Genomic DNA, 15,195 nt, shown 5'->3' with positions numbered 1-15,195 from the left:
GTCCTGCGCGTCTCCGAGCACATGGTGCATTAACGTTCAAAATCAATAGAAACGTGGAGATGCACTTAAGAGGCTTTGAGGAGCCCGGCTGCAGAGCGCGCCTCTGTGTGCTCACCTCGCCGGGGTGAAGGACGCCTCAACCAACCCCCCTGGAGAGAGCGGGAAGGGTTAGAGATACCTGCACACATCTGGCTGTGCTTAACGAGTTTTGCCTCTACCCAGGTGGAAGGGAACCCCACATCTCCCTTCGCGCAGAGGCCCATGTGGCCACGTGCTCCCGCTGGGTGCCTCAACCGACGCTATCCCCAGACCTTGGGAGAATAATCAAAATATCTCCTGGGATGGAAGCCTCAACCCAAGGAGGGCAGGGGAACCTCTGGCTTTTTTATTGTCTTTATACAAGAGAGCTGGACCCCCAAGTTTCCCTAGTCTGCAAAGAGCTGCTCATGCTGCCTTGCCCGGTGAGCGGCGGTGGGTCTGAGCCGCAGGTGCCCCAGAGCAGCGTTACGCCGCCGAGGAGGACATCTCCTACCAGACATTTCCCTTCGCGGACCAGACAAATGGGATGTGCCCAGAAGCCTCAACCCACCCGCGCTGAAATGAGGATTTGCCCGTGCAAATCCCATTTTATCCTCCTGCCTTCACCTGATACAGGGCTGCAACGATGAGAGAGGAGAGATAAGTGAATAACAGGGAATTAAAGGACGCACGACAGCGTTTTGTCAGAGAAAACACTGCCAAGGGAGGTGCTGGCCGTGGTGTGGAACAACAGGAGGGTGGCACACGCGGGGGACACGCTGCCGCAGGGAACCCCACCAGGCTGCCAGCTGGAAAAGCTGCAAGCTCAGCCTTACGTAGACCATCAGGACATCACTCTGGGTCACACGTTAATATCCACCGTCAAACACTCAGTTTTCCACCATCGGCAGCCCGAAGCCATACACATCGAGCTCTTCACACCTCCTTTAATATGACCACGACCTCAGTGATGATGCCGGAGGTACGCTGTCAGGATACCAGCCATCTGCTCAAGTAAATGGAATTAAAGTAGCTCAATAAGCAAATCTGCCTGCCAGGGAAGGCCACTCCTCCAGGACGAGGACACCGAGGAGCGTGTGCCTTGGAGCCCCGAGCCCCTGGGACGTGATCGCCATGTCCTCGGTGCTGCCCAAGGGGGAGAAGGGACATTCATTTGCTTTCCTGAGTGGCATCATGACCGGCCACGCTGCAGCCAATCTTTTGTTCCCTATCGTTCCCTTCAGCAGAAAAGCCACTAGATGTCAATGTTTTACAGAAAATTGTCTCTGGGTGGACTAAAAAAGCGAATCACAAGCACTGAAAGCATCCAACCTCACAGGGGAAAGGAAACCTGGACAGTCGCCATTCCTCTTCCCATTTAGAGCATCCAAGCTCATAAATACTTAAATAAATAGAAAAACCAAACTTGCAAAACTAAACTTGCAAAACCAACTAAAGCCAAGGAGCCCAGCAGAGCATCAGTGGCCGGACACAACAGCACCTCACGCTCGGGACATGGCAATCAGCACTGTTGCTGTCCCCATGCTCACCCCGGTAATGCTCCCCGGCTCCGAGGGTTTTGGCCGCAGGTTGACACAGGTGAAGGGAGCCAAAGCCCCCACCACGACCCTGAGGAAGGTACTTTTTCTTAAAAGTGCCATTAAACAATTTCACAGTGAGAGCTGGAGTTACGAGGGAACAAGGACAAAGCTGACTTTCATGTTGCGCATCCGGAGCGGCAGCTGCAAACCTCACACTGCCCCTTGCAAAGATGGGAAGAACTTCACTCTGTGTCACCTCAGCAAGTCTGCGGCAGTGCTGGAGAACCCTATCTGGCCAAGGGATGGGGTTTTCAGTGAGCACCACCACCCCAACCAGCCAACCTGGCCAAGGAATGGGGCTTTCCATGAGCACCATCACCCCAACCAGCCACTCCGAGGAGCAGGAGTCAGCATCGTCCTTGCTCCCTGTACACCATGCTCCTTTGATGCAGCAACAACACAGCCCTGTGGGGGTCCCCAACAAGGGGAAACGTGTCTAGGGCAAACCCAAGCCCCTTCTTTAACTCCTGCCAGGACTCAAGGAATGGGGCTTTCCATGAGCACCATCATCCCAACCAGCCAACCTGGCCAAGGAATGGGGCTTTCCACGAGCACCATCACCCCAACCAGCCACTCCGAGGAGCAGGAGTCAGCATCGTCCTTGCTCCCTGTACACCATGCTCCTTTGATGCAGCAACAACACAGCCCTGTGGGGGTCCCCAACAAGGGGAAACGTGTCTAGGGCAAACCCAAGCCCCTTCTTTAACTCCTGCCAGGACTCCTCACCCTCGGATCTAGTTTACTGGGACAATGCACTAAAATAATGACCTGACGCTCAAGCAGTAACAAGTTAGTGCCATACAGCGCTAACCTCTGTGCTAACTAACTACGGCAACTAACTTATACCAACAAACCTCTGACGATGGAGGAGGCAAAAACAAAGCTCTGCCGAGCCCAGAGCAGCGGCAGCAGTTCGGCAAGGCTGGGAGGGGAGCAGGGTGCGGGCACGGGGGTGCTGCCGGCGGAGGGAGAAGGCCGACAAAACCGTACGCTCTAAGGTCATGATGGCAATCGATGGGGAGTTAATGCAAGAAGGGAAACAAATCCAGAGCCAAGATCAATACAGTGAGCGTTTTATCATAGCTCAAACTCTTCAGCCGCTCTCCCTTTGTGCTCTTTAGTCACAAGCGGTGACAAAGCGCCTCCGTTGGCTGCTGTTGTAAAAACAAAAGAATGAATAAAAACTTGTACGTCGGCGGAAGAAACTGCGTGGTAACGGATCACCGTCACCCCGGGTGGCCGATGGCCTTGTCCGGGCAGACATCTCCATCAGCGCCTGTCAGGGGAGACAACGTCGCAGCCGAGGGAGATGGGGGAGAGGATGCCGGGTGAAGATGCTCGTGGGGCTCTGCACTGAGCGCGGAGGTCTCCAGGCTCCCCCCGGCACCCCGCGCTCAGGAAGGCAGGCCATCGGCAGGGATGCTCACGGCATGCCCCAGGCGAGCCCGTATCCTCCCTGGCCTGAGCACGGCTCCCCCCAAACAGCCTCGTGGCTGTTATTTATACTATTTATACCACGTCGTTATTTCCCAGATGAATCCCGCTTTCAAGACACGACTGACAGAGAGATGCTTTGTCAGCTGCTGGGCTAACCTCAGCTATTTCGGGCATTTCTCCCCTTTTTAAGTTTCCCTGGTAAAATTCTAATGAAAAAGGCGCCGTCCCTGTTGGGAACACCCGCTTTTGGGTTTGCCCCGAGCCACTCTCATCCAAGTTAGAAATCATGCTGGCTCCAGAAAAGCAGCCGCGCTGCTCTGCATTTATCTGAACTGAGCTTCAAAAAGTCACAAAAGCTTTAATGCATCGTCAAGTCAGAGCCGTGCCAGAGATGGATTCGGCCATCGGCGCTTAGAGCATCCTTCTGCTACAACTGGGAGGAGGGCTCAAAGCCTTGCAATTATTTTTAGTGCTGTGCGTAACAGCTTGTTCTTTCTGCTATATTAACAAGGGGGTGTTGAGCTCTTGCCCATTCCTTGAAGCTTGTGCTTCAGAGCCCGAAACAACGTGTTTGGAGGTAGAGCTCAAACTTTACTGTGAATCATCCCTCTGACTTAAAGAGCTGCACTCATCAGAAACACGGGTTTTCTAATAAAGTTGAGCTGGATGCCTACGAAGTCAGAGAAGAAAAGGAGCTCGTGGGCAACTCAGAAAGGAGGTTAACCCCGGAGCCACCACGAATGCGAGACGGTGTGACGGTCACTTGCTTACGGCATCTCCCTGCGCACGGCTATTCCCCGAGGAACGCGGGGACCGACCAGTCCCCCGACGCTGAGTTTGGTCTCCATGCTGCATCACCCGCTCTGCTGAGTGCACCCCTGCAAGATTGAAGCCAGAGCGTTTTTGGGAGCTGTGAACTATTTGTGCACGATCTATTACAGCAGAGGAGCTCAGGAAAGGTCAGAGTCTCCCCTCAGATAAATGCCCAGCTACCGGCTCGCATCGTCCACCGGGGTGTGAAAGCTGGGCTTTCTTGCTGCTCTGATGCTTCTACCCACGGGTGGGATGAGGAAAACGGGGAAAACGGCCAAGACAGGCAGGGTGATGTGCTGGAAGCCAGGGATGGAGAGAGGAGGAGAGACATGCTTGGCCTCCCCACAGCTGCAGCAACACCAGCCCTCACAGTGAATCCTCCCGGCACGCCAGCCACCACGCTGCCCTGGCGTCACCGCGGTGGCAGCAAAGCCACATTCCACCCAGGAGCCTGAACTGCAGCTCCCTCCGACCGACCCAGCACGGGCACCATCTCTGGGGTGGCGGTGCTGCCACACAAATGCCCCACGGCCGGTTCCCAGGGCACTTTAATAACCTCCAGGGTCATGAAGATGCTCACTCCTCGTCCTCCTCCTCCTCCTCTTCCTCGGGCACAGCTGCTCCATGTCAGCATCCCAGAGACCCCACACGGGAGTGACGCACGCCCGGTTGTGGGGACAGCGCAAGACCCCACCTGACGTTTCTGCTATGAGGTGACATTTGCTCAGATAAGATGTTTTTTTTGTTGCAAGAGACCAAGAAACGTGTGCTGTCGGCGGACGAACCTGCTTTCAGCCTTCCAGTTCCTCAGCCCAGAGCAGCCCCCTCTCTCCTTCCTGTGCAGCCCCTGGAGAAAACACGCGAAGCAAACTGAAACCTCAAAGACCTCCGTGAATTTCTCCGAGGGGTTTATTGAGATTGAGCCATCTGCTCGCTTTGAAGGCTAATTCTGTGGTCACATCGAGCATCTGTGCCAGCCTCTTCCCCACCTCTGCCCAGCGCAGGGGCTGAATGAGAATCCTTTTTTCCAATCTAATCCTTGTAGCGAGCTTCTAAAGCAACATTAAAGGGAAAAAAAAATAAATTGAAGTCAAAGTGAGGAGGTGTGAAACCCCAGGGGATGACAGCGCTGAGTAAAGCCAGAGCCTTCGGAGCCCGGAGAAGCAGGCAGGGAAGGGACAGGCAGCTGCCCACGCCAGGAGCCTCGTCACGTGTGGAGCTGCTCTGCTGAAACGAGGTGAGGAAGGGGGGACTTTCTCAAAGCACCAAAATGGGTCAGAACCCCGCAAAAGTAAAAGCGCATCTCATCCCAACGCAACCGCCCCGGCTCCGCAGAGCGGGACAGCAAAGTAGCAGCGATGCGGGTGATGCAGAGAGAAAGGGGTCACGGCCAAACGTGTGGGTGGAGAGCGTGGGGAAGGCTTGCAGCTCCCTCGGCTCCCCCTTTGCCCCGCCACGAGCCCCCGGCCACAAGAGGCCTGGCAAAATGGACCGTCAGCGCCTCAGCATCCATCCCGAGGGCCTGGGACCGGCAGGCTGCGTGCCAGCGGTGAAGGGCTCCCCAGGAAACTCTTGTCTAACTCTTGTAGGTGCTTCCAGGGCACCTTCAGCCCAACGGAGGGGCTCTAAGCAACCGCTGCAGGGTCCAAGTGGGGAGCACAAGTAGGGCTGGGTTCAGCTCTACGCGTCTGAGCTCCCTCGGGTCAAAAGCCCTGCTGGTGCCAAGGCTGAGGAGCATCGATCCTCTGGAGCATCGAGGCTGTTTAATTGCTCGTTGAGGCAGAGGAAGGCTGGAGGTCAGATGCCTTCAGCCTGGAAACCTGAGCCTGGCTTGATGGAGCTATGAGGTAAGGAGCTGGAGAGGGCAGCTGAAAGCTGAACATCCGCTCACCATTACATCCATTAGTGTACGGATCAGCAGGTGAGGGACTGAGTGACCTTTTCCCATTTCTGCTGAGAAATGAGGCTGCAGCAAGAACGGCTCCGCGAGCTACAGAGGGCGAGAAGCCTACAGGCTTTGCACAGGGAGGACCACAGCGCTGGGAACGTCCCGACATCCCTCTCCGACTGCGCCCAGGGGCAAACTAACCCATGGAAAACAGCGCTGGCCCGCGGCAGGGGAAGCAGAGCTGTGATTTCCAGGGAAGGTACTGGGGCAGTCCCATTCTCCCAGCAGAACCAAGGCTGCCCTTTAATTCAGCTCAAGCACAGTGGTTTCTATCTGGGTCGAGCTCACCCAGATGGCGAGCCTGGCTGGGACGGCGTGGAGACGCAGACAGGCTCGTGCAATGAACAGGAGTCAATTTTACACAACCGTCTCCCTCTCGTTGGGTGGAGATGCGGGAGGAAGCGAAGTTTGGGAATGTTTCCTATTCTGGGGATATCTTCCCCCAGTTTATGGACTTTATGGTACATTACCAGGGCAACATGAAACCAAGTTACACTCCAGGTGAGGATGGACATTTTGAAAGGGACATTCGTTCTGAAGGGGCAGAGCCAAAGGGACAGACCAGAAATGTACCACATCCAGCAGAAAAGCAAATAAAATGAACAAAAGCCATGAACTAAAACCCTGCAGCAGAGATTCCGCATACGATGCAAAGAATTAAGGACCGAGCTACCAAGAAAAGAAAAATAATCAGCGGGTTGGTGCTTTGGCACCAGAAAGAATGCACAATCACCAGAACCAGCGAGCGAAGGACGATCACTGTCCTTCCCACCCTCCCCATAAACCGCTCATGCCACTGAATAAAAATCTACAGAGCTCATTTATAAAAGACTAGTTACATATTCATTTTTTTAAGCTTTTTTTTTTTTTTCAGACAGAAACTACTTCTCTTGCACAGCTCATCTGACCAGAGGAAGACAGCCCCATGCATGGGTCCCGAATCATAGAATCATAGAATGGTTTAGGTTGGAAGGGACCTTAAAGACCATCCAGTGCCACCCCCTGCCCTGGGCAGGGCCACCTCCCCCCAGCCCAGGTTGCTCCAAGCCCCGTCCAACCTGGCCTTGAACACCTCCAGGGATGGGGCAGCCACAGCTTCTCGGGGCAACCTGCCCCAGGGGCTCACCACCCGCACAGGCAACAATTTCTCCCTAATATCTCATCTAAGTCTTGATCCCATCCCCTTTGCCACCGCCATTGGTGACCTGACCCTACACCACCGCCAGGCTCCCACTCTCCTCCCTCACCCCGCACCGCTCCCGAAACCTCTCTGCACAGGATAATTCAACAGCAAAGTTGAATTATCCTGATGATGATGGAAGGTCAGGAAGGCGAATGGCGCGAGTCTCACGTTTCTTGCTCTGCTCTTAGAAGCCCTCCCTGCGTGGCTCCGAAGCTGCCGGCGGATTTTTAAACCTTTGGCAGAGGGTCTCCCCGCCAACCAACCGTGTCCACCACGTCTCTACGAGAAGGCAAACTCAATTACGCCGCGCCTGGCACCGAGAGCGCTTGGCTCCCAGTAGGTGAGGTGAATTCCCATCAAGAGTAGCCCACTGAGAATTTGATTTGCTAATACCGCAAATTGTTCCTCCAAGAGCAATACCCCCACCGCCTTATTTGTTGGAGGCAGGCATCTGCTTGGAGATTGCTCAGAGAGAGGCAAAACATTCATTTAATACAGTGGCTCATCCTGACTCTTAACGAACTTTGTCACCTAGAGACACAATTAAAAGGACGGGGGTGAGCATCTGGCCACAGCCCCTCCCGCCTCAACCACGCACGCTTGGAACCCCCCAAAAAACAGGAATACCTCTTCCCTGTCCAGAGCTGCTCCCGCAGCACAGCTCACAGAGACGAGGCCAAAATATTTGGCACGCTCACTGACGCGGCGCTGGGAATCAAACGTTTGCATCTGCTCCAGATCAGTCCCAGATGCTTCACGTTGGCGATGGGGACAGCAATGGCAGCATCGCCCTTCCCGCAGCGCTCCTCTCCACTCCCAGCCCCACAGACAAGGGCAACGGGCCCCATCTCGGCGCAGGAGAGCAGCAACGATGGGGCTTCGGGGAGAAGATCTCACGCTCAGTTGTCACGGAACCTCCTGGACCAACTAACAAACCTAAACCGGGATTTGTTTTTACAAGATGGTGACAAAATCAAGTTTTACTCCAACCGAAACTGCTCTGAGACTCCGACAAACATTAACAAACCACAGGTTCAGGACGTCGCTCGGGAGTTAATACTACACCGCCGACTTGAGAGTTCTTAAGGTTTATGGTCGATGACCCAAAATGTGCATAATCACTCACCTAAATAAGATGATGTCCCTCAATCTGTACAGGAGATGAACCGTGGAAGGCGTCCCAATCCACGGGGAGACTGCAGACCCACTGCTCTGAGGGAGACCGACTCAAAATGACTCTCATGGGGCCCCGTTTATACCCAATTCGAATCTGACCTGTGGTCATATATGCTCATGTAGCCCCCCCATTGCTGAAGATGCCAACTTCTTCACCCTTCGACCGAAATGCCCACCACCCTCTGGGTGTAACAAGAGCTGTGGCAGGAAGTTTTTGTCAGGTCTTTGTTAGGTTTTTGTCGCCTTTTGTCAGGTCTTATCTGATCTTAATTAGGGCTTTGTCGAGGTGGGTGCACCAGCCACACCAGTGTCCCCTAGAGGCTGCATGGCGGCCTCCATGCCAGGTCGTCCCCTGCCACGGCCATGGCGTGGACAAGAGGGAACGGGCACAAACTGGAGCATCGGGAGTTCCATCTGGACCTGAGGAGGGCCTTCTCTGCTGTGAGGGCGGCAGAGCAGTGGCACAGGCTGCCCAGAGAGGTGAGGGAGTCTCCCCCTCTGGAGCCATCCCAAACCCGCCTGGACGCCGTCCTGTGCCACTGCTGGAGGTGCCCCTGCTCTGGCGGGGGGTGGCACTGGGGGAGCTCCAGAGGGCCCTTCCCACCCCCACCAGGCTGGGAGTCTGAGGCGAGCACGGAGCAGGATTATGGGAGCCGGTCTGCTCCCCGTCTCTCCTCTCCGCAATGTCCTCACCGCAGTGCCCGCCAAGCCAACAGGCCCAGGCCTGGCTCCTACTTGTTCCTACCAGACCTCTTCTCATTCAAGCAGTTCAACTAAACTCAACTTCCAGCCCCACCTCATCCAAAATTCAAAGTACAGCAAAATCTAGATGAACTTCTTCACTAAAGAAGTGAAGTATAAAGATTATGGGGAGGGAGAGAAGAAGGAGGAGGAACCACAGCTCTTCTCCGCTTTTTTTTGAGCACTGGGACTGTACGCCTTTACTGCGGGTGGCACAGGAGAATCGCACCGTGCATTAGCTCAGAACAAGGGCCTGGGAGGGAAGGAGATAAGTATTTCAGAACTGTGAATTAAAGCCGTTAGCAAATGTAAATTTACATTTCCTCTAAGTAATCATTATGTTTTCACTTCTATCAGCACCCAATGAATCACAGAGATGTTTTGTCTAGAAACACTAATGGTGGGGGTGGGAAGCCAACAGCCTGCCCACAGTAACGGCGGCAGGAGAAAAGTGCCAGAGGAACCCATAAAAAGGAGCTGGATTTTGCAAGAACGGCAATTATACCAACCCATTGCTGCCCGTGAAATTATCAAACAGGAAAGGTTTGCAAAGAAAAAAAAAAAGAAAAAAAAAAAAGCAAGCAGCATTTCAGGCACAGAGGAAGGCAGCGGTTTAAGAGTCTGCAGCTCAAGGTACGCGTTCATATGCGTGCAGGCACGGCACATGCACACAAACGTAATGAAAACAAGGTTTTAAATAAGTAAAAGAATATGCAGCCTCACACAGGCACATGCTCCCGGCTACCCTCACGCCCAAACTAATTGTCCCCAGCGCTGCCTACGGAGGGGAGAGCTGCCCTGCAGATTTGCCAGAGTGGTATTAATTTCATAATTGCCTGTATTATTAAGATCTCTGCAGGACACCCTTGCTCACAACCAATTCAGTGGGAACAGTGGCCTTTTTACTTATGGTTGGGTTGTTTTTTTCTTTTTTAGTGGTGGATAAAAAGAGAAGCAGGTTTCCATTTTTAGACTCGGCAAACAGAAGAGTGACTCAGCTGCTGGAGCCAGTCCCGAATCCGTCACCGGAGTCCGGCATGGCAAAGGGCGGCAACGCCAGGCAGAGGGACCCAGAGCCATCCCACCCGCCCGACCTGCTGGGAAAAGGACCGAACAGCCCTTTGGAAACATCCACAACGTACCCAGAGCAGTAAAGCTTCCCACTTCATTAGCTTAATGACACGATAGAGGCATCTGGATGGAGGGCAGCAGCGGTGCCGAGACCCCCCCGGCTGCACGTGGGAGGTAAAACCCAAGGAAAGGAGAGAGAAGGTGGCACAGGAGCATCAACAGAGTAAGAGCATGCCATGCTTCCCTCTTGCTAGATGACAACCTGCTGTATGGGTGACACTGGCCTCGGCAGCACGCACAGGTTTGGAAAGTGCCTTTCTTGCTAAGGGCGATCATCCCTTAAAAAACAGGACACAGAGCTAAATTTTGCCCTTAATACAAGCTAGGAAAACTCAAAGCGAGTGCCACCTTTTGAAAAAGTCAAGCTGTGAACCCCACAGAGCAGCAGGAGTACCTTCCCACACCCGGCGCGAGGAACGGTCCCCGTCCCCGGGAGCTCCCCAGTCTCCTGAAACCGCGGCACGCGGCATCTTCCCGGCGCGGTACAGCACCTCCCCGTCGGCAGAGCTCTCCGGCGGACTCATCAAAAAGCACGGCAGAGCTCCCAAAGGGAAAGGAGGCCACTGCAAAAGAGCTGGCGAATAACCGCGGGATGCTGCCATAAATCAGATGTTTACAACAGTATTTACCCTATCTAAATGCCGTTGCAGGAATCGGTTTCAACCTGTAACTGATCCTTCTGCGGCAGCGAAGACAGAGGTTTGCAAAGCCCTACACTCCATAAGCAGCGGTTTACAGAGAGGGAATAGTGGCAGTTTTTCATTTTCCAGAGTCCACTCACCCTTCCAAGAATCTTAATGCCTCATTGATTCATAATACAGTACATAAAGATTTCATTTTTTCCTGCACACAGTGATATATTATGGAGGCAATCTATTTTGCCACTGAAAAGTTTGCTTAGTAGAAAAATTTGGAGTTTTGACATTCAGGAAATTACAGTCATCTGTAAAGCACGATTGATATGCCAAGGCTAACATTTTCATTGCACTTAGGGAGCCAGAATAACTATGCTAAAATATTTATTATATTCTTAAAAAAAAATAATAAATCCAGGTTCTTGTTTATAAAAAACATATATTTAGTATTAAAGAAAAAAGCTTTATCCTTATATCCATATATATTTTAGCTATGTCTTAAATGAGCTAAGCCACACGCTCTCTGCCCAGATGAAAATACTTTTAATAATCTGACAAACCCAACAGTTCAGAGAGCCTCTGCTGTGCCCGGAGCGTGCGAGCGGAGGGCAGGAGCTGAACGCACGGCCGTGCCGCGGGGGACAAAAGCAGAGAGGTGAGATGGGGGCTGCTGCCGTGCCGACCCTGCCCGACGTCCCCCCGGGCTGCTGACACTCGTCCGGACGCCCACCACCCGCCCAAGGGCGCCCGTGACGCCCAGGGTTACCCAACCCCACGCTCCTCTTGAGAGTTTTGTCGTTAATAACGATCCAGAAGGAAGAGGGCGCAGAGGGCTCCCGCCTCAGCTCGACACACGCGTTTGTCTCCTTTAGGAATGCAGGAACGCATATTTAGAAGTTATGATTTATCGCCTTTCCTGAGCACTCGTTGCAATTTCCTCGTTGCTGCTCGAGTCGCGGTAACGCCTCCCAACTCCTTCAGCTATAAAAGCGCGTGGTATTGAACATCCCCGCCTCAAGGCTGGAGAGATCTTGAAGCTCTCGAGAAAAAGATCGTGCGATTAGCTCCAGGAGGCTCTGCGTATCTTCACAATGGGGAATTAACTCCGGAGAGGTATTTGTAAAATCATTTGTTACTATATCACAGCTCAATCAATTCTCTCTAGTAATACAGAAAAGGAGGAGGTTTGGCTCACGTGAAAAAAATGTAAGGCTGATGTTAATTCCTTCACAAGCCATTTGCAGACAATCTTCCGCATGCCAGTTAATATATCTGACGATAGGTTACACAAAAGTGCTTTTAAAAGCTAAAGCGAGGATATATATAGCGTATAAAAAAAGACACATTAATGCAACTTACATTTTGCTTATCATAATCATTGGGCATACAGAAATCCAAGGAAAATCCTTCCCAGGCTTTCTGAAATGTTGTCAAAGGGAAGCATCTATGGAAAATGCCTTTGAAATGTAATTAATGAGCTGATACTAATACATTCTCAGCCTACTGCTAAAAGAGGGACTGAGGAACGGACAACGTATTTACAGGTGCAACTGGCTACAATTTTAATTTCAGCTTTCATTGATTTCATTTAGCACCGTGAGACTGTATAATGAAGAAATCTGTATCAATTGGAAATACCAAGTGTGCTCCTGCCCCACTAGGGCACTTCAGTAATATCATGTAATGGAAGGGGATTCTCATTTAATTGAATTGGAAATGAAACACATATTAGCTAAGAAAACTTAATCAGTGCAATAATATTAAAATGGGCCACTCAGACAAACTATACTGATTAAGTCACTTGCAAACATTTCTGTAATCATCACTGAGACTTGTGGCGTTAATGATTTAAACTCACTTTTCTACTCCAGGGAACAAAACTGTAATTTCACAGCAGACAATTAGAATATTTTAAGCCCTCTCTTGCACATTACAATGCAGAAGCACTGGACCCGATCCTGCCGGGATACGTCTTGAGCTTCGATGGACGAGGAGGTCTGCATGGATGCCAGGATGCCATCGAAACGTCTGACTGAAGGCAGGAGACAGCCCAGAACGCCCCTCGCTGGCGGGTGAGCGCTGCCGGAGCACTCGCCGCAGCTCCTCCGCAAACCTCATCTTTAATCTTGACTGGTTGCTGATAGCACACACTGACGCGGCGTAACGCCGTGAGCTTCACGTGTCTCCCGGCAGACCCGGATTTTAAAAATCTTATTCACACACAGTTGACATAACTGGATTTAAAATTTTCATGGAATAGCCGAGCGCATTTCTAATAAAACGCCGTAGATGTATTTGTTGTGTCAAAGCTCAGCTGGGAGGGGTTTTACATCAGCCAAGCAAGCAAGGCTTTGCAAACATTACAAGATGTGCAGAACATCCCGTTTCCCATGTCCGCTAGTTCCACCCCGCAGACTGAGCAAAAGCGTATTTTACTTGGTCTGAATTAGTTAGGACAATGACCTCGGAAAGCCACATTTATGGAAAATGCCTCTTATACAGCACTGAAGCAACGCAGGGATGCACCTAGCGCGTTGTGCTCAGAGGGGGACCATCGGCACAGCCCGAGCGTGTGATGTGCCTGGAAGCAGAGATCGAGCTGGCAAAACCTTCTCAGATGCTTTCCTGGGGGTCAGCGGCAGCGCATTCAGCCCAGCTATCACCTAGGACACATTGCACGTTTATGGACTTCAGATGCCTCCTATATTCTTAATTAATCCGTAGCGTTAAGGTGGTCAAAATCCTGCTCTAGGGTAGCCAAAAACACATTCAATCTTTGCATTGGGGAAGGACTTTTTACTGGGGCACATAGTGATAGGATGAGGGGGAGGTCAGTGCCCCTTCCAGTGCTCCAGGAGAGCTGGGGAGGGACTCTGGGCCAGGGAGGGGAGCCACAGGATGAGGGAGAACAGTTTTACACTGAAAGAGGGAGATTTAGATGGCAAATGAGGAAGAAATGCTTCCCTGCGCGGACGGTGATCCCCTGGGGCAGGTTGCCCCGAGAAGCTGTGGCTGCCCCATCCCTGGAGGTGTTCAAGGCCAGGTTGGATGGGCTTGGAGCAACCTGGGCTGGTGGGAGGTGGCCCTGCCCACGGCAGGGGGTGGAACGAGATGATCTTCAAGGTCCCTTCCAACCTAAACCATTCTGTGATCCTATGATTCTGTGATCTTTTCTGTGCCGTGAAGCAAAGTTTGGCCAAACTGGCAGCTGGACTGAGGCCACTGCCAAGAGGAGACACGGCCACATGGGCTAGGTGAGAACAGGAGCCCAGCTCCTCTCCGTTCCCACTGAAGGGGCGAGGGCTGGCATCACCATGCAAAAACCACTCAATTCCACTGCCCATGAACACCGTTTGCTTTGCCTTTTGCTAGGGCTCTCTCACAGAGAAGGCAACACACATATGGGTCAAGACCTGAACTTTCTCTGAGCAGCTTCTCACCGTGGTCCATGAGCCCTGAGCCTGCTGCCTGCAGGGGATGAGCTCCCAGCTCCCACCATCCATAGCCCACCAAGCAGACAGCTAAGCAAAGCAGACAGCACTTTGAACCCTTGGCCAGATCAACTGGAGGTAAAGTCTTGCTTAAGTTAGCCAAAATACCCTTAAACCCAAGCTGGTTGCAGCTGAAGCCAAAGGTATCTTACCACCACCAGAAGAAAACCAGTAGAGGCACCACCAGCCTAGGCCCAGCATGTCTAACCTCAAATAAACCATGTCACATCCCAGGTTATTCACTGAGATTCACAGCTCCTTCCAAAAGGATCTGCCGTTGTTCCCATCCCTCCACCCTCCTCCTCAAAATATGAAAAAAAGAAAGATAAATGGCAAAACACTATGAGCAACGAGTGATGGTTCAAAACAGCATCGTTCCTATCCGTGAGCATCTCTTGAATGATTTTCAGAAGAGAAACAGTTCTACTTCTCCGCGGATTATTCTGGCTAAAAATGTGTGTGACATTTTAATTATCAAGTACAAATGTTACTGCAAGCAAGCAATGAAACAGATGGTGTCCTGAATTTTACAGTACAGCCACATTTTCCAGCTCAAATTTACAGTTCACCAATCAGCGAGCTTCAAGTCCTGCCTCTACCGCATCTCCCCGACCCGTCTGAACTCCCGCAACCCTTTTGATGCCGGGAGCGCAGCTTTGGGAGTCGAAACTCAACGCAAGTTGTCCTCCTCCAAGCAAACGCACAGCACGTTTCCAATGAGGAAACAAAAAGGAGCACAACTCTATACATCCCTAAAGATGAAGCGGGAGAGCATCCTCGCCTTGGGAAAAGGGTGAAGGGATGAAAGGTAGCTAAAGAGGAACTGCCCTACTCAAGGGAGCAAAGAGGTGACCTTGCTACCTTCATCTCAATGAAGGACTTCAATCGTTTATCTCAGCATCTTCCTTAGGGAATCCCAATCACATCAGTTATAACCCCCCCAAGATTTCCTCCTCTCTCCTCTGGTGTCTTCTGCAGTCCTCCCAGAGGGTGTCCCCACGGGGAAGGGACAGGATGGGAT

The sequence above is a fragment of the Charadrius vociferus genome, unplaced genomic scaffold (genome assembly GCF_000708025.1).
Source record: "Charadrius vociferus isolate BGI_N301 unplaced genomic scaffold, ASM70802v2 scaffold472, whole genome shotgun sequence".
NCBI classification, from domain to species: domain Eukaryota; kingdom Metazoa; phylum Chordata; class Aves; order Charadriiformes; family Charadriidae; genus Charadrius; species Charadrius vociferus.
The sequence above is the reverse complement of the archived record's forward strand: the minus strand, read 5'-3'. Positions refer to the sequence as shown.